Source organism: Protopterus annectens, chromosome 5.part1, assembly GCF_019279795.1.
Source record: "Protopterus annectens isolate FY-2018-M chromosome 5.part1, PAN1.0, whole genome shotgun sequence".
NCBI lineage: Eukaryota > Metazoa > Chordata > Ceratodontiformes > Protopteridae > Protopterus > Protopterus annectens.
In genome coordinates, this window is record NC_056736.1 from 637,914,115 (window position 1) to 637,932,885 (window position 18,771).

The 18,771-nt window shown below is 43.5% G+C and overlaps 1 protein-coding gene across 8 annotated transcripts in view; it reads left to right on the plus strand.

Annotated features, from left to right (window-relative positions):
• Positions 1 to 18,771, plus strand: part of SLC7A1 (solute carrier family 7 member 1) — a 1,877,700-nt gene that overhangs the window by 461,123 nt on the left and 1,397,806 nt on the right. The gene's annotated exons all lie outside the window — the stretch shown is intronic.

Sequence of the window (18,771 nt, forward strand, 5' to 3'; positions counted from 1 at the left end):
GGCGTCGGTTGCTGTCGCCTCCTCCCTGACGTCAGTGCGCCAGGGGTATAAAAGATGCATCTGACGCCATTTTCTTCAGTCTTTCTTGCCGCGCAGTGCCCGAAGCAAAAACAGTTCGCAAGTGCCGGTTGGCCGATGAATTGCAGATCCAAAGTCTTCAATAAAGCTAAGTACCCCATTGGGGAAACTTTTTTCTTGCCTCAGATCGATGTCAGAAAAAGTTAATAATTGTATTTCTTGTGGGAAGCAAATACCTCATAAGGACTTCCACTCTTACTGTATTCCATGACTAGGCCCTGATCACAACGTCACTAATTGTTGGTTTTGTGCTAGATTTAACAAACACACTATAAAACGACGTTTTGATTTTGCTTTGCACTACTTTGGCCGCAGATTAAATTATACTATGCCGTTAGATTAACCGATGACCGCAATTATGAAAAACCGCAAAGACAAGGATAAGGACAGACATCCGAGGTCCAAAACCGACAACGAAGCCTCTTCTAGGCCAGTCGCTGGTTCTCAGTGAGGCGCTTTCGCAGCCCCTGACACCCGCTACCTCAGAGCCACAGGCCGCCTCTGACTCCCATGTGGAGACAACTAGGCCTCTGGAAACTCAAGGTATTGGGCCTACGGAAACTAATAACTCAGATGGGTCCAGAGCCGCTGTGCAGGCATCGGCTTCTGAGGGTGTCTTCTGACCTTCACAGCTTACCATTAAAGAAACAGCCAAGACAAAAACACCATTAAAGACAAAGAAGCAAGTACAGCATTCTCCTGGACAGTCCTCCATGCCTAAGAAACAGATGCTTAAAATGGCCGAAGACCTCATTACACTAATCAGGGGTTCCCATCCCCCTCCTGAGAAAAGGCCTAGGCAGGATACAGACTGTGATTCCTCTGATCAGGTTTCCATTTCCTCTAATTCCTCTTCAGACCAGGGATACTCTCTACACCCCTATGAGGACTGTGATGCTGAAGAATCCATCCCTTCTGCCTCTCCTCCTGAGGATTATTGTTGTGGGGAAACCTTACATACCATGAGGGAGCATTTCCATTGGGAAAGTCAGGAGCATTCAGAATCCAAGAAAAGGCTCAGGGACTTCCTTTTATTGCCTCAGCAGAGGCCCCTAGCTATCCCGCCTGTGTTAGATATTGTGGATGATGTGTTCTCTGAATCCAGTTTATCTCCTGATTCTTTACCCCCTGCACCAGCCAAGCCAGATAGGTATTGTAGAGTCCCTGACTCTCATAAGTTTCTTTATAAAAACCCTTCTGCTGATCCAGAAACTATTTCCCAGAGTCCCAAAGGGGTTAAGGCTTCCATTGCAAAAAATCTAGTCCTCTCTGACAGATTCCAGAGCATTGGATAGATGGGGGAAGAAAGTTTACACCTCTGCAACGTTAGCAGTTAGGGCTTTAAATTGCCAGTTTCACATGCTTAATTACCAACAATATTTAATGGCTCAGTTAAAACAGAAAATGCTTGCAAGCTCAGAAGCCCCTGACTATAAGGAAATGCATGATTTATTGCATGCAGTTGAACAGGTGGGAAAACATACTCTGCAATGTGGTTTTGATTCTTTAGAGGCCTTTTGTAGAGCCGCAGTTACAGGTTCTGTGATTCGAAGACATGCTTGGTTAAAAGAACAGAATTTACCTGATCATGTTAAGGCAAAATTATTGGATGCTCCTTTACAGCATGATACCTTGTTTGGTGTTAAGGCAGAAGAGGTGTTAAAGAAAATGGAGGATAAAGCTAAATCTATGCAAACAGTCAAAGATTTCTTACAGGTACAGCCACCTCGATTTAGCAGAAATTGGCCTACAAAGAATCCAGTGTCAGACAGGCCACAGAGAGGCAGGTACAGATGCCCAAGAGGCAGATCTCAACCCCAAGGCTCTAACAGACAACGACAGTGGGGCACCTCAACCCCAAAAGGACGTGAGGACAAGTTTCAGCCTTACAGGAAACAGTCCCAATGACTTCCCCCTATGTACGCTAAGCACTCCCCTTTTGGCAGCACCCTTAGGGAGAAAAGTAGCACTTTTTTCTCAAAATTGGCAAACAATCACCCAAGACAAATGGGTTCTGAATATTGTGTCTCACGGTTACAGATTCCACTTTCACACTTTACCAAGGCTAAAAGGAATGCCAAACCTGCCACAAAATCAATGGGCAGAGGCTCAAAAACAAATTTTAGCCCTTATGGCAATGAGAGCTATTCAAAAAGTACCACAGCAAGAACAAGGACAGGGATTTTACTCAAGACTCTTCCTGGTCCCCAGAAAGGACAAAGCCTGGAGACCCATTCCAGACCTTTCAACTCTAAATACTTACCTGGATGTTCAGAAATTCAAAATGTTGACACTACAGCAGCTTCTTCCCATGCTGGGCAAGAAGGCTTGGCTTGTTACTCTGGACCTCAAAGAGGCATACCTGCATGTCCCTATGAGACAAAATTGCAGACGATACCTCAGATTCAAAGCTGGTACAATGCACTACCAATTCTCTGCACTGCCCTTTGGCTTATCTACTGCACCCGGGGTCTTTACAAAGTGCCTGGCACCAGTAATTGCATTTTGCAGACAAAAAGGAATTCAGATATATCCATACCTGGACGACTGCCTCATCCAAGCAGAGACAAAAGACATTCTTCTAAAGCATCTGGCGTTTGTAGAAGGTTGCTAATTTCTCTAGGGTACACAGTAAACAAAAAGAAGTAAAAACTAGTGCCCTCACAGCAGATAACATTCCTGGGTGCCAGCTTAAATACAACGGCCCAGATGGCTTACCTCACGCCAGACAAACAAGGACAACTGACTCAATATTTTCAGTTACTGGCAAAGAAGTCCCATCTTCCTGGAAGAAAGATTCTGCAGGCCCTGGGATTCATGACATCCTGCATACTACTAATTCCATATGCCAGACTGCATATGAGGAAATTATAATGGTACCTAAAAAGTGTTTGGACTCAACACTCTCACAGTTTAGAAGCAGTAATTCCAATAATTCCTTGCCTACAACAGGAGTTTCGATGGTGGACACAGGCATGTCACCTCAACAAGGGTCAGCCTTTCACTGTACCCACAGCCAGGCAGACTCAAACAACAGATGCTTCGGATTACACCTTGGGAGCACACATGGCAGGAAAATGTATTCAGGGCAAGTGGACCACAGACCAAATGCATCTTCACATCAATCAAAAAGAGATGTTGGCTGTTCAAAATGCCATAACAGCTTTCAACGACCTTCTGCATCCAGGACAATTACTATTAAGGACAGACAACACCACAGTAATGTGGTACATAAACAAGCAAGGGGGCACTCATTCTTATCCCCTGTGCAGGCAAGCCATAACCTTGTGGAACACAGCTCTAACTTATCAAGTTCATCTGCAAGCACAATTCCTGCCAGGAAGGAAAAATACTCTGGCAGACGATCTAAGCAGAAATATCATGGACCCTCACAAATGGAAATTGAATCCACAAGTCTTCAGCATGGTAACACAAAAATGGGGATGCCCAGACATAGATCGTTTTGCCTCCCCTCTGAATTGCCAACTACAAAAATTCTGCACAAGGACTTACCACACACAAGCATGGAAAGTGGATGCTCTCTCATTCAGTTGGAAAAACCTAAAAGTTTATGCCTTCCCACCACTGCCTCTCCTTTCAGAGGTACTCTTAAAAGCCAGACAAGAAAAAACACAGATGATCCTGATTGCTCTAGACTGGCCATGCCAACACTGGTACCCAATCTTAAAGAACTTAGCTCAAGGCCCACCATGGATTCTGCCTCAAACTTCACACCTTCTGACTCAACAAAACAATCAGATCCTGCACGGTCAGCTCAAAACACTAAACCTGGCTGCATGGCAGATCCATTAGTCAGACAGGCAACGTCTCTCTCTAAAGCTGTTGTGGATGTCATTTTAGAGGCCAGGAGGCCTAGCACTAGGAAATCTTACTCAGAAAAATGGAAGAGATTCTGTGCCTGGAACCAGGCTCAAAGCCTTGACCCTCTTGTCCCAAACATACCTCAGATTTTACAATACTTAACTGAGATGCTGGACAAAGGCTTATCCTTCTCATCAATTAAGATCCACGCCTCTGCCATTTCAGCACATTACAACACGGATCCTCCTTTATTCTCTCATCCCTTGCTAAAGCAGTACCTCAGAGGGGCATAAGACCGCCCCGGAGGGCTTCAACACCAACTTGGGACCTCAATTTTGTTTTGGAAAAACTGACCCTGCCACCTTTTTGAGCCAGCCAATACAGCCGAACTAAAATTTTTATCATGGAAAACAGCTCTGCTCCTGGAAGTAACTTCAGCATGAAGAGTCTCAGAGCTACAGGCATTAATGGCAGTGGAACCTTTTATAATTTTTTCATCAGTACAGGGCTTCTTTAAGGACAAACCCTGCCTTCATGCCAAAGGTGGTATCTAGTGTGGCCCTTAACCAAACCATCCATTTGCCAACTTTTTATCCAAACCCCCAGAATAAAGGGGATAAACTTCTGCACTCTTTGGACATACACAGGCAGCTACCCTTCTACTTGGACAAAACAAAAGCTTTCAGGAAAACTGAGCAACTGTTTGTGGCATATGCTGCAGGATCACAGGGCAAGGCTATCTCAAAGCAAACTATCTCCAAATGGATAGGACACTGTATTCGTTACTGCTACACACAGCATGGAAAATCAGTCCCTAATAATATTAGGCCACATTCTACCAGAGCAACAGCCACTTCAACAGCCTTTCTCAGAGAAGTACCAACCGAGGAAGTTTTGGAGGTGGCAACTTGGAGTTCAGTGCACACCTTTACCAAGCATTACCACTTGCCTATTTACTCTAAATCCAGAGCAGGATTTGCCACTGCAGTTCTGCAGGGCCTCATAGCCAATCCTAATTCTTTATAGACCAGCCACCCAACCTTAGCTTTGGGATTCTACCCAAGTGTGATGACTGCAGCAGTGTAACACGATGAACATAGTACAGTTTTGTACCTACCATAAATGTAGATGTTCGAGTGTTCACACTGCTGCAGTCCAGGTTACCTTCCCTCCATCCCCTCTATCCTAGCTGGGCTTATCTATACCTGTCTATCCTATACAACCTTTGTGGTGTATTTGCTTGTATCTGAGGGTATTGTTTTTATTTTATATATATGTTTTATTAGCAATATGTATTGCCTACCTACCTGGGGGCACCTGACATCTGGAGCAAGAAAAACTGAAGAAAACAGCATCGGATGCATCTTTTATACCCCTGGCGCACTGACATCAGGGAGGAGGCGACAGCAACCGACGCCGGACCAAGACTTTGGAACTCTGGCCGACTACAGGACCGCCGGACGGCAGGATAACCCAAGTGTGATGACTGCAGCAGTGTGAACACTCGAACATCTACATTTATGGTAGGTACAAAACTGTACTTTTTGATCTTTCACTCTCATATGATGAAGATTTTTCTTTAACCTTTTGTGACCATGCAGAAGTTAATGGTTAACCTTCCCTCTTAGCTTTCAAAGCTTCAGGGTACCTTCCACATGCCAAAACCATTAGGCAGGTCAATCCAAACTCCTAGACAGGATTGGGTGCCAAGCCCTTCAGAACTTTCCTGCCACTGAAGAGTACTCCTCTTGCGGGCTTTTGAGTATTGATGGTCCTAATGCTCTCCATTGCTTCTTCTGTTGCAGAGGTCTTTAAAACTATAAGAGAGAGAGGTAAGCTGATCCAGGGACTGTCTTAGATTTTTTTCAGCTTACTTTACTCACTTCCTTTTTCAAAAAGTAAAATAAACAGTCATAGCAAGCTGCTTGTAAATGTTTAAAAAGCAATGGTAGGGTAGTTCTAAACAGAAAGCAGGAACCCCTTAGAACAAAGGATAGTCTAATAAGTATGAATGACTATGTTCAAGACTCCCCTTCCCTAACCCTTCCCACCCTGGTAATCCCTTAATCCTTCTGTAAAATCTGAACCTCCGTATCTCTCTTTGGCACCAGATAGTTGGGTATTTCTTTGGGTATGATGGGGTGAGACAGGGGTAAAATTGGAAAGGAGTTTCTCCACTCTCAGGTTCGCTATATCACCAGGCTTTTTTAATGCGGCACCATTTACCACCAGTTCAGCACATTACTATGTGTTGCCCTTGAGGTCTCTAACATAGCTGAAAAAGGCTTTATGGTGATCTTTCACCTGAGAGGCCATCTTAACCTCAAAGATTACTTTGTTTAACCTAATTAGCCATCTTAGTTGTCTATTTAGTTTGATGAGAAAGTTTTTTATCTTAATGGGAATTAACTTTCCTGATTTTTGCCATGTTTTATTTCCTTTTGTGGTATATCCTGTTTAATTTGGGATGCCACTAGGGCGATCTGTTTCTAGAGCTAATTCTGGGCTTACTTCTGATAGGTACAGCAGCTTCTATACTGCCTCAGACATGGTTGTACAGAATTTCTGAGAGCAGTTCAGACTAAACTGCTCTGTTCTCTGGGGTTTGGAGAGGCATTGAATTCTGACAAACCATCACTGGTAGTTTGCCTTGTTATAGTTCCTGACTGTTACTGGTTTTACTGGGGATACAGAATTTATTTATATTTCGAAGGAGACAGCTTTACTGTCGGACCTTACCAGGGAGGACAAGACATTAGGGGTTACCATATTTGTGAGTACGAGGTCCAGTATGTTGGAGCCTCTACTGGGCATATTCATTATTTGGTCAAATGTGTTCGTATTTACTAAGTCCAGAAATCTCTCTGTCTAGCTTTGAGGTGTGGGGTGTAGGATTCCCAGGCTAAAAAAGGGTAATTAGCTATACAGGGGTAATTAAAGTCTACCATGAGTAAGGTATTAGGTTGAATGGTGAATGGTAAGTGTCTCCAGTAGGTGTAAGTGTGCATTGTGAGCTTCTTGGAGGGTGACCTACAGCTGGCAATGATATGGTATGGGTTTTCTCTATGGTGATCTGAACTTGGAGAGCGCATCATTCTGTTTGCCCAACCTAGAGGCATGCTTGTTATTGATGTATATCTGTATCCAGTTGCCTCCACTTTTAGCCCTCGTCTGTGCAGCTACTGGTCTGAAAGTGTAGAAGGCACTGAAGCCTTGCACTGCAGAGATACTGTCTGCCCCTTTAAACCAGGTTGAGGTAACTGCACAGATGTCTATATTCTAAAGTGTGAGGAGGGCTTGAAGGGAGTGTATTTTTTTTAGGCTTCTGGCATTGAGCAGTAACACCTTGAGGTTCAGATGAGTTGATTTTTTTATGTTGGTAGGTTTGTCATTTTGGCATTGCCTAAAAAAGGCACTATGAGGTCAGATATCTTAACCTCAAAGATTAAGTTCAGTTACAGATTTGCTGTTCTGAACTGTTTGTAAGTTTCTTGGAGGTCATTGTTTGCTTGAGCTAAAGGGAAGTCTCTGTGTTCATCAGTGGCAGTGATAAACATTGAGCAGCCTGCCTGCCCCTGTGGGAGTGGTTACTGCATTGAAACTGTAGTTTTATTGGCCATTTTGGGTCAATTCCAAACTCCTTGATCTCCCTCTCTTAAAACCCGATTGCCTCATGGTTTTGGCATCTTTTCGGACTTGCTGGCTGTTGGTGAAGCACCCACCAAGAGGAGAAAATGCTGAGAGAAGAAAGGAGCCACTTTTGAGATTTTAAGTATTTTGCTTCAGATTATTTGTTAAGTTTTTCTGCATTGCCGCCTACTTTTGAGCATTTTCTGGCTTGTTAAACTTGATTTCTGTGTTGGTAACTGTATTTAGAACACAACCTAGAGCTGATTACTGAATTTCCTGCGTGCACTTATTTTTAAAATCGTTTTTTCTTAAAACTTGCATTTTATCTGTCTCTGGCCTAGCACTCAAGTGTGGGGTCATTTACTGCACTGTTCTAACTTGTTGATACTTGTGAACCTCTGCTTTCCTTAAAAAAAAAAAAAAAAATCTTGCTTTTTTCCCACTTTTCTGAGATTTAAAAAAGTTCAGTTACAGATTTGCTGTTCTGAACTGTTTGTAAATTTCTTGGAGGCCATTGTTTGCTTGGGCTAAAGGGAAGTCTCTGTGTTCATCAGTGGCAGTGATAAACATTGAGCAGCCTGCCTCGAAACTGTAGTTTTATTGGCCATTTTGGGTCAGTTCCAAACTCCTTGATCTCCCTCTCTTAAAACCATGTTTTGCGCGTTTTTGCGCATAGCGCAACATCGGGCAGTGCCGCCTAATTGGGTTTAAACTATTCCTGGCTCCACAAAGTCTGCTCTTCACTTTTTCCCTTAGAACTGCTCTATCTCTCAAATTAAACACCATATTCTCATTCTAAGCCCCCTCACTGGTCCAAATAAGTAATCTTACAAGTTAGCACTAATAAACCATAAGCACTACTTACTCTTATACTCTCTACGATTACCTTGTCCCCTATTGGTCCGTTTTAATTCAGTTCCCTATATTACTCTAGCATGTCCAAAGGTCAGTCAATGGTTTCCTCTCCAGTCCAGCTGTTGAATCTGGGAATTTTGAGGCAATGTTACAACTGTCTCATGTACATGGACAACCCTCTTCTCCTCCAAACAGGTTCAAATATATGTGAGAGATGCAACCATATAGCCAAACTGGAGGCTGAGCTCTCTCATCTCAAAACTGGTGTAACCAGTCAGGAGGAGAAGGTAACCTCACACAACACAATTCCAGTATCACATAGTCCCACCACAACAGCGAACCAAACACATAAAAGCACAAAAACATACTCGGAGGCTCTAAATAAAAATCTACCTAAGCAACAGAGACCTCCAAAGTAGACATCCAAGCAAACGCTACCCCAAAACAAAACACGTACAACACATAGCACACAAAGTCAGTGTGCCAAGCAGTCACAGCCCTTAAGCCTGAATAACACACCTGATACTCTTGTAATAGGTGACTCTATTGTCAGACACACTGACGTCCCGCTCACCAGGCTGAATAAAGAGAAGGTCACAGTGAGCTGCCTGTCGGGCGCTAGGATCCACCACATAACGCAAGCACTCAGGTCACTCCAAAGCAAATACAAATATGACTCAGTCATTGTACATGCTGGCGTGAATGACCTGAGACGTACCTCCCTCGACTACGTGAAAAGAGACATAGAGGAGCTCTCTGATCATGTAGCCCAGGCCGGTATGACCCTGACCTTGAGCAGCATCTTACCCTCACCTAGAATGATGCCACAGTATAAAGACAAAATGATCGATTTTAACAATTGGCTAAAATTTTGGTGTCATTCAAAGGGGATCCAGTGTCTGTCAGCCTAGGATGACATGCTCGACAAGCCACGTTGCTTCGCTAGGGACGGCTTGCACCTGTCACCCCTGGGCTTTCGGATATTGGCAAAGGCTCTTGCCACCCCCATAGTGCCTTTTTTAGGCAAGGCTCAAAAGTCAAACCCACCTCCATAGACAGCACAAGGAATAAGAAACTAAGGGTAATGCTGCTAACGCCAGAAGTCTTAACCTCAAGATGCATGCACTCAAGCTCTCCTCAGTATAGAGAACATCGATATCTGTGCAGTGACAGAAACCTGGTTCAAGGCTCCAGAGAGCACCCCAGCACTACCAGGTTATACCTCATATCATGCTTTTCAGCCCCAAAACCCAGACCGAACCACAAAAGGAGGGGGAGTTTCCATATTTATCAAGGATATCCACACCTCCAGGTTAGTGGCATTGCACGAAGTATCGGAGACCATCCATGTGCAACTGACAGTGGGCAAGACTGCTTTTCAGTTTATAGAATCCTACAGACCACCCTCTCAAAGTCAGGAATCCCACTCGGCTTTCCTGAAAACATTGGAGAACATGAAGATCTCTCCGAATACCATTATATTGGGCGACTTCAACTACCCAAACATAGACTGGGAGCATTACTCAAACCCCAGCACCTTAGTCCAAAGGTTCCTGGAATTTATAAACTCAAATGCTATGGAACAACTAGTCACCACTCCCACAAGAGGGGAAAACATACCAGACCTGTTCATTACCAACATGGGGACTCTATGCTCCATACCAGAAGTATATCCCTTATTGGTAAGATCAGACCATAAATTAATTTCACTGGATATCCACATCCCGACCCCACCCCCAGCCCAGAAAACCACAGTGAAAAACATCTCAAAAGCGAACTTCACACTTCTCAAAACCGAAGTGGAATCTTTCAAGGCCCCAGGGCCAGTGGAAACTACAGCCCAAACTGCAGAATCCTATATAAACGCATTCTACGGACATCTCCAGGAATGCATGGATCATGCTATCCCAAACAAAATCAAGACCCAATCATCCAAAGGCAGGCGTCCAGTCTGGTGGACCCCAGCCATAAATAAACTGTACAACAGAAGGAGGAAGCTACTACATGATAGAGCAAAATCCCTAAAAGGGAAGGCATCTCTGATCAGTACTAGCAAAAAATTACGATCCCTCATAAAATCCTCCAAGGCCAGCTTCGAGAGAAAAATTGCACAGGACACTAAAGACAATCATAAGGCTTTTTTCAGTTATGTTAGGAACCTGGGATGCAACTCCCAGACTTGTTCTGAGTTGATTCTAAGCGACAAAAATACACTGAACCCACAGACATCGCCAATATCCTGGCAGACAGGTTCAGTGCAAACTTCTCTACCCCCCCCCAAAAGAGCAAGTATCTATCCCGGCAGAGTGCAGCCTCCCAAACATCTCTGATGCTCAGGTGAAGGCCGCCCTCTCCAAAGCAAAAAACACTGCTTCCATGGGACCAGATGGCATCCCGGGTTGCGTCCTACATGAACTCCAAGAAGAACTAATCCCTCAAGTAAAACTGCTGTACAATCTCAGCCTCACTACAGGATATGTACCCAAAGAATGGCGTACAGCAACAGTGGTCCCACTCCACAAAGGTGGCGCCTCTACGGACCCAGGAAACTATCGCCCCATAAGCCTGACTAGCCTAGTCTGCAAGGCTATGGAGAGGATCATCATGGAACTCATAAACAAAGACAATGGGGACCTACAGACACTAGATCCTACCCAATTTGAATTCAAGGGCAGATCCTGCCTTTTGAACCTGGTCGACTTCTTCGAAACAGTCACCAAGGCCATAGATGAAGGGAAGGTAGTCCACACAGCCTATCTGGACCTCGCAAAGGCATTTGACACAATAACCCACTCGGGCATCATAGATAAGCTATCCAGCCTAAATATAAACCCCTATGTCACAAGATGGGTCGCAAACTGGCTCAAAGACAGAACCCACAGAGTCAGAGTTGCTGGAGCCATGTCATACTCGAAACCGGTCACAAGTGGCATCCCACAAGGTTCTGTCCTGGGACCTCTCATGTTTTTACTTTTCTGAGGTACAGGCCAACGTGGGAGGACTATGGCTCACCAAGTTCGCAGATGACTGCAAACTGGGCGCCATAATCGACTCTCCAGCTGACACAAACATCCTTCAAAAAGGTCTTGCAGAGACGGATAACTGGTGCCAGAGCCATGGTCTAAAGCTAAATGCCAAAAAGGGTATAGTCATACCCTTTGGCAAAAACAATGTGCCCACAAGCTACCACATAGGTGGTAACCCATTAAGTACAGAGAAAGTAATTAGGGATCTGGGGACACAAGTTGATAGCAATCTCTCCTTTGACAACCACTTTGCCAAAGTGGTTAGAAAGACCTTCTACATAGCCCACCTCATCATGAAAGGATTCACATCTAGATCATCCCTCATCAGGCCCATCATAGAATACAATGCCCCCTTTGGGATGTACCTTACCCGACACCTGCAGCAATTAGAAAGACCCCAAAAGTACCTCACCAGGAGGATCAAGGGACTCAAGCAGATGCCATATGCTGCTCGGTTAAAAAAACTCCAGCTCTACTCAGTTGCATACCACCTACTTCGAGGTGATCTATGCCTGACATATAAAGCTATGTCCAACCCAGAATTAATGGACATGCTCCACCTCAGTAAATCTAAATCCCTTAGAGCCACGCGCTCGAGGGACTTGAACCTCAGCACAGAAATAAATAGAAGATGCTGGAGGGACAGATTCATAACCTAGAGTCTCCCTTCGCTCTGGAATAGAATTCCAATTCATGCTAGGCAGAGCACCTCACTGACTCTCTTCAAGAAGAATCTTGATGAGTGGAGGGGGGATCATAGGTTTGTCCTGGGGATGACTTCCGTGTCACTGTTAGACAGAGGCACAGTAAACTAAACTTTAAAAAGGGCACAGTATACTCAAATCAAGGGGTGGCATAAGCCAAACACAATCGGGCTAGGCTTATAAATGCCCCAGGGCAGATAGCCTAGTATGAACCTATGAACCTATAAAGTTTTATCCAGCATTTGAAAAGGTAGAGGGGACAGGTGCATACCATCCTTGGTAAAACAAAGTGATCTGTTAACCGTATCCTTCCAAGCTGACAAATATTGGATTCTCTTAGAATGATACCAGAAAGACTGACAATTGTTAGGTTTAACGTACACTGACTCCTTGAAATAAGGGCATCATTTTCCTTAAATATTATTAGATTTTTAGATGCTGATATTGTTAAAGGTAGTTTGTTCTAGATGTTAGGAATGGCTTTGATAATAAATATATTACTTAATGTTGTTTTATTCAAAGATATCCCAGAAGTAGTGTTGTTCTTGTGAGTAATGGGATTTGAATATGGAGGGATCTAAGTTTAGCATAGCTTGGATTACTTCATCAAGTGTGCTGTATATGCAAGAGCGGCTTTACCATGGAAATCTCCATAGTATAAAGAATTCATATGTAATTTTATGTATTGGTTTGTATAGCTTAAATCTTTTAAAGCTGAAATATACTTAGTGAAACTTCTTTGGACAGACTGAAGTTTTAAAAATTGCTTACTAGTGTACAATCAGAGAGATTTGTTATATTCTAGTATTGTTCGTACATGGGTTTTATAAAGCCTGGTCATATTCATTTCATATCATAAAGAGATGGCTTTCAAGATTAGATCTTTTTGTCTTAGTGCTTTATTTCTGATGTTATTATTGTATTTGTCAAAAGAAAGGTTGTTGGCTATCATTATCCCAAAATCTTTATATTCATTTCATGCACCTCTGCCAGGACTGAACCATCCAAGACTAATGGCTGTCTTATTTTATGCCCACTGAAGTACATAACCTAACATTTGATTACTAAAATATACACCAGGCTGAGATATCATGTAAGTACTTATTTATTGTCCTGGTGTCTTCTTCTGACACTGCCACAGAGCCAGCCTTACAGTTGTCTGTCTACTTATCAACCTTACAGGATCTATTTGTTCCAAAGGTTTCAAAGACCAGATTGAACTGAAAAGAGCCCAATACTGAGCCCTGTGGAACCCCCAGAAAGGTTGGTAAATAGTCCAAGTGCACACCTTGGATAGACACATATTGATAATGTCACACAAGCCAATTATTGACCCAGTTGACCAGATATGAATTCAGTCACACAAGCCAATTATTGACCCAGTTCACCAGATATGAATTCAGTTTATATATATATATATATATATATATATATATATATATATATATATATATATATATATATATATATATATATATACACATACACTCACACACACACACACACACACACACACACACACACACACACACACACACACACACACACACACACACACACACACACATTTAATCCATTAATGATTGAGGAATGCTGGCAAGTGTTAAATAATTCTGTGAAATCTAGCTAGGTGACAGCTGTTAAACCCAAGTCTAGGGCCATAATAACTTGATTGTAAAATTCTACCAGGTTGGTGAACATAGACCTTGCAGGTATAAAGCCATGTTGATTTAGATCCAAGGAATTTCCTGTGTTGTTGGGGTCTTTTAGAAGATGTATAAAGCATCTTTAAAAATACTTGCCTAGAAACAATGTTAAACTAATTGGTCTGTAATTTTGAAGACAGATGCCTATAAACAGCAGTGTAACCCACACTTAATCCAAGCAGGCGATGCACTGTCTTCACAGCATAACAGTAGTAATGGTTCCAGTGGCAGAGCTCTTTCATGTCCTAGTTGCATGACCATTTGCTGGACTGAATATCTTGTTTACTGCATTTCTGGCACCTTTGTTATTCTGTTGTTGTACAGTACGAGGCTCACCTGTTGTCATGGCTGTGATAGTTTACCCTCAGTTGCCCTTCTTCATACATTATTTCAGAAGCCTTTGAATTTAGGCAGCATGCTTTATTTTTTAATGTAAGGTGTGTAAACCTTGCTAAATATGGCTCAGTCACATTACAGTGGTTCAACATGTTAGTTTTTTTTTCTGGTACTATGGAACTATGGGGTGTTCTCTGAAAGTCATTCTTTCATCCCACTTTCCTTATGTTTCAGGTATTCTGCTCTGTCAGTAAACCATAAACAAGTATATCTGATGTTGTCCTTTTCATTCTTCTTCAACACATGAGTTTGACTGCATACTCCAGACTTTGGATCCAACTCTCAAGCTCTTCCCTCTACCCACAGTGCCTTAGTCCATCCCCATTACCTCAGATCTCGATTGCCTCCATTGTGCTCAGACGCAGGTTCCTCTCTTGAGTAAAATTTAGTGGTTTATTGTGTCAATTCTTTATTTTTTCTCTAAAACAGGTTCTTTTGATTATTCATTTCAGTCTCTGTCCTCCCTCATAGTTTTTCACAAGTGTTGCCTTTCTACTATCCTGGATAGTATTTCTTTCATACCATAGTTGGTATTGTTTGTACCCTTCAGTCAGGGTATTCTATTTGAATTACCATTGTTGGTAATTCCTCTTTTTTTCTTTCCTGTAAAAAAAAATGTCCCTTTTCTTCCAGTGTGTTAGTTTTGTACTGTTTTACTGTACTGCTTTATTGTTTTATTATTGCACTGCTTTGTACTAACTGCCATGTCAGATAAACAGAATAACCAGACATACTAACTGCACTATCTGTTCTACCTTTAATCCAGGGGCTTTGGTTGACAAATGCAACAAATTGATTCTAAAAGGCCTTCTACCTGCTACTTCGACTCCATCTTCTGCGGCCAAACCCGTACTAAAGTTACTAAGTCTGCTGCACTGAAGCACAGAAAACGCTCCCTGCCCAAGTCCCCTAGGACTTCGTTTGAGCCACCTGTTAAAAGTCGAAATATCTCAGATTCGACATTGTCGGATCCAAAGATCCGATCTTTGGATCTGAAATCTGCTGATTCAGAATCTTCAGATCCGATAATCATATTGGCCAGTCCAGCAGTGTTTTCCTTGGATCCCAGATCCTAGGATTCGAAGCCTAGCACCTCAAAGAAGTCACATGCCAGAGTGTGTGATTAAAACAATTTCTCCTATTCTGCATTCTCCATTCTTAGACACCCCTAAGAAACACTCAAGGCCACAATCCACTACATCCTCCAGTTTCCACTAGAAGGTTTTTAAGCAGATGTAGATAGGATAGTAGGAAAATTTCTCAGAGCTCAGATCCAGATGGGGGTCATAGTGGCTTTGTCCCCTGTTGGAACTGTGAGCCTTCTAATGATGTCCCACACTGTTCTGTCTCCTTCTATGATCCGTTCAGCTGTTTCAGAGTCCCAGGATCCAAAAACCCCGAGGGGTCTGGAGTCAGATCGAAGAAGATCTCTTCTTTGATTCTGACAGTATCCCTAACCAATTCCACTCTGATACGTTTGGATCAGAACAGGTCGCAGAGCTGAAGTGTTTGTGTCAAATCTGTAGTGCTGGGATCAACTCTGATGTTGTTGGATCTGTCCCTGCTCCTTGGAGCCTTGACCCTGGACAGTTCAGGTCCAGTTCCATCCTTAAGGCATGGATCCGAGAGCAGTCATGATCTGCCTGTGTGGGGTGCTTTGGCTCCGACTCAGCTGGTCACTCAGTCTCCAGGTCTGTCTTCCTTCAGGATCTTGGAAAGGACTTTCTCCTCTCTCTAGAGAACCGCCTTCTTGTTCTTTGGATCTAGCCCCAATTCCCTAGTCAGTTTCGAGTTCTGAATCAATCAGCCTACTTAACACAGGGACAGCCAGTTCTAACGAGTTTCAAAGCAACTCCTGTAGAGTAACTCCCCCTCTCTTCAGATACCTGTCCTGAACATCCCACAGAGGAGATCCATCAGAAGACAGTGTCTAAGAGGAGGCATCTAGATTCCCCACCAGAGTACCTCACAGAGGATACAGATTTTGATGAAGGAGAAGGGTCCCCCAGGTCACCACTGAATGATATCTCCTTTGGAGATATATTACAGATTCTTAGACAGAAAGGTGGTTGGTCTTCCAAAAATCCCTCTCCAGTAGAATCTGTATTTTTAGAAGCTTTTGGTTCTGGCCCATCTATGTCCTGGGTCCCCCCCCCAGTGGATGAACTCATTGATTTAGTTTCCTGACGGGCTTGGATGGAGCTGGATACCATTGAATCTATTCCAGAGAGACCTGATACATTTTTAGCCCCTCACAAAGACAGACCTAAATGGAGCAAAAGAGTCCTGGTAGACGCTGTGGTGTTGACAGCAGCCACTAAGAAAAAGCTAGCAGAACAGAGCTCTTCTGTCCATCTGCCAAACCGAGAGTCTAGGGGAGCTGGATAGAGTTGGAAAACAAGTTTTGCCCTCTGCGGTCTTTGCCCGGAGGTCTCTTTTAATTACCTGGCACACTTCATGAGGCTTCAGAGAGTTTTGACCGAGGAGCTTTCAAATACTCTCTCGGAGTCCATGTCTGTAGAGGATTTCAGAAGAGCGTCCTGTCAACTGTCCACTCTTATTGTCTATTTCAAACACTTCAACAAGGTTAATTTCACATACAGCTGAAGGTACCTCACAAGCAGTTGGTTCAGGCATTAACCTAAGGAGACATGCCTAGATGATGCGGCTATGCAACTTTGTAGAGCCCTTTAAAATATCCTTCATCAACACACCCTTCAATGGCACGTCCTTATTTGGGCCATCAGTAAAAGAAATGCTTACCAACAATAAACAGTAAGGAAAGACTGTCTGCAATGGGAATTAAGTTTTCTACCCCTCAACGAAACATCTCCAGGAATCAGAGTGCTTGTAATAAAATATGGTTCTGAAAATCTCAGGGACCTTTCTAAGATCCGTGTGGGGACAACTCCTCCAGAGGCAGAGTAGGAAGTTCCAATGGGAGATGTCGCCCTAAAGGCAGAGAAGGCCCAGAAATCCAGGGTTTCTATGATTCTTTTCCAGACAGACCCTTCCAGTGCTCATGAAGTGCTGCTTGTATGTCCAACTCTGGAGACAGTCGAGGGACGATTATCTCTGCACTCAGATTCCTGGGGAGAACATAACAGAAGACTCCTGGGTGCTAAAAATCATATCCATAGGTTATTCCATTTCAATTTTCCAACTTCCTTTTCAGAAAAGGAAGAAATGTCTCTACATTCTACCCAGTCAGAGGAAAGTGGCAGCACAAGAAATTGAAAAGCTGCTAGACAAAAGAGTGATCCAAGAGGTCCCACCAGACCAAATAGGATTCAGAACTTATGCTTCTTTTTAGTGCCCAAAAAGGTGGGGACCTCGGACTAGTCTGGGATCTCAGCATTTAAACCAGTATGTAAAGAAGTTGACGTTCCGAATGGTCACGGTTCAGTCCATTCTGCCATTTCTTTGCAAGGATGATTGGATGTACACTTTTGGCTGGGAGCCAGTCATTACCAGTTCAGAGCCTTGCCTTTTGGACTCACCACAGCCTCCGGGGTCTGTACCAAATGCATGGCAGTGGTGGCTGCTCATCTGAGATTCAAAGAATTCTGAGTGTTTCCTTATCTTGACTACTGGGTCCTTACTGCTTCCTTCAAGCACCTTCTCAAACAGTCCAGGGACTATTTGCTCCAGATTTGTCAGTTACTGGGAATAACAAAAAATGATGCCAAATCAAACTTAAACCAGTCCAGAGCCTGGAGTTTATTGGTACACATCTGAGTACAGCAACACAGATAGCATCACTACCACTTCATCGTAAATACACCCGCAGGAATCAGGTCCATTTGCTTATTCCCCCATCCATCTACCCCTAGCCAGATCTGTTCTTCAAGCACTAGGATCCGTGGCAGAAGCCATTGTGTTACTTTCTATAGCACGATTCTTTATGCATGTCCATCAGTGGACTCTAGCTGTTCAGTGGTCTATTGTTCAACAACCAGTATCTTTTCCAGTCAAACTTACTCTTGTTTGCAAACATCACATCAGCTGGTGGTTCCAGTCAGTTGACATTCAGCTAGGATGACCTTTTATTCTACCGCCCCCCAACAGCCACTGTGACTATGGATGCCTCCCAACTGGGGTGGGGTTGGGTGGCATTTCCTGCGAAGGAAGGTCCAGGGCACGTGGTACCCTCAAGAAACATATCTGCACATCAGTGTACTAGAGATGAGAGCAGTCCTAATAGAGTTGCAGGCCTTACAAAATGCTCTTCCTCTAGGGATTGTTACGATTCAGACCGACAACATGTCTGTGATCTGGTGCATCAACAAACAAGGAGGAACTTGATTTTATCCTCTGTGCAGAGAGGCTATGAGAGTGTGGGAATGGGCAATCTCCTCAGACCACTTTGTAGTTGTAACGCAGGTACCAGGGAAAACAAACATGTTAGCGGACATCCATTCTGATTCTTTGAGTAGTCTCTCAATCTGTCTGTGACAGAAAGGATTTTCCATCATTGGGGCCAACTTTGCTGCATCTTCTTTGCATCCCCCACAACAACATGTTCAGCAGGAACTTTTCTCTTATCCCCATTGG